Raw genomic sequence first — 1,876 nt, forward strand, 5'->3', positions numbered from 1 at the left:
GCGGCTCGGCCCTCGGAGCGATGCCTCGCTGCAAACTCATAAACGTAAGCTCGTAGCGGGGCCTGCCTCGCACGGTTCTCACGAATACGCATTCCAGGCACTTACAGTGAAAGCACTCGGGACGGTGCCCGGCACGTAAATTGTTAAGCACATTCTCACGCTTCCCCTCCCAGGCAACGCCGAGCCGCCCGTTAGGCGTCCGCGGCGGTTTCCTCCTGCGGACCCGGCGGAGGGATTGCTACCTGCGGCTGCTGTCGGGCCGGACCCGGAGGCTTCCTCCCAGAAACGCGCATCCAAGTGCTGCCCCTTCAGGCACAAGAGGGGGGAAAGGAGCCTGGATTGCATGTCTGAGCGTGAACAGTTATGTTACTGTAGGTCAATTTTTTAACACTTAGAAAATAAATTTAATATTTGTGACCGTAGTTACTCTCCAGAGTGAGGAATAAAGCACGCTAGCAGTTCGGTGTTAATAATAAAAATTGCTCACATGTAAGGAACTTCATATAAAGAGGAGGGCACACCAAAATGTACCTGCGCCAACTATACATTATTTTATGTGCACATCCTCCCGATATTTTTAGTACAGTATGATCCTATGGTCATGCTTTTTAAAAATTTTTATTGAATTTATTGGGCATGACTTTGGTTACTAAAATGATAGTTTTCAAGTGTACAATTCTATAATACACCACCCCAAGTCAGGTCTCCTTCCATCACCATTTATCCCCGTTTACCTCCCTCACTCTCCTTTCCCTCTGGTAATCACCATACTGTTGTCTGTATCTATGAATTTTTGGGGGGGGGATGGGCATATTTATTTTTTAAATATGTTTTTTATTGTTAATTATATTACAGATATCTCCCATTTTCCTGGGCATAGTATTTTATGATGAGCTTCTTATGAAACAACTAGAGGCTCGATGCCCGAAATTCTTGCAAGGGGCTCGGCCCTCGCAGGCCTGGCTTCGTCCGGAAGGTCATCCGGAACGTCGTCTGGATTATTAGAGATACATAGTGAACTCTTCTTGTTCAATGTCATTTTTTTACCTTTTTTTAAAAAAAAAAACAAAAAAACACCACTTCAGATTTATAGAAGAGTTAGTTAAAAAGCTAGTTCCCATATATTCTTTCCCCAGCTTCTAGAATTCTGTGCCATTGGCCAGTACAGTTCACACCTGTCCTTGTCCAGCCAGCTTAGTCCGATCCGGCTGGCGCTGTATTGCCATACTCAGGCTCAGGCTCAGGCTTGGATTTGCACTTGGAGTCCGTGCATGGCTGTTAGGAGAGAAACGCAGGAACAAACTGGTGAGTGCATGTTACTGAGTGAGAGTGTGAGAGAGCTTTGTTTTTGTTAGGCTGATTACTTTTTCTGGGCTTGGGAAAAACTAGGAGCCCTTTCAAACCAACCAACTTCTCAATCGTTCTAGCATTGGGTTCTCCCCTTAACCAATCCATTTCCTAGATCTTCCAGGGTTCTATGTCCCTTATCCAATCCAGTCCTTTGCCCAGGCTAGACCGACAGGCCTCTATGGTTCCTAACTTGGCTCCTACTGTGCATGTCTCTTAGTAAAAGCACCTCCCTTGTGCCATCTTGGCTTCTACTGGGCATGTGCCCCAGCAGAGGAATTTCTGCTGTTTTTATTCCTCCGCTGGTAATGACCAGTAACAGTCCTTCCTTCCATGCCTAGGGGATTAGGTCTCCAGGGTGGAGGATGCCCCGGACCAGCATGTCAAACTGGCACCCCATGGGCCGCATGCAGCCCACAATGAATATTTTTGCGGCCCAGCCAATATAATGGTTTGTAAAAAACGTTTTAATAAAAAGTTCATAACTTAACTTTTACAATATCATGTTATACATAATCCTATAAAATAA

Source organism: Myotis davidii, unplaced genomic scaffold (assembly GCF_000327345.1).
Source record: "Myotis davidii unplaced genomic scaffold, ASM32734v1 scaffold808, whole genome shotgun sequence".
Taxonomy (NCBI): Eukaryota; Metazoa; Chordata; class Mammalia; order Chiroptera; family Vespertilionidae; genus Myotis; species Myotis davidii.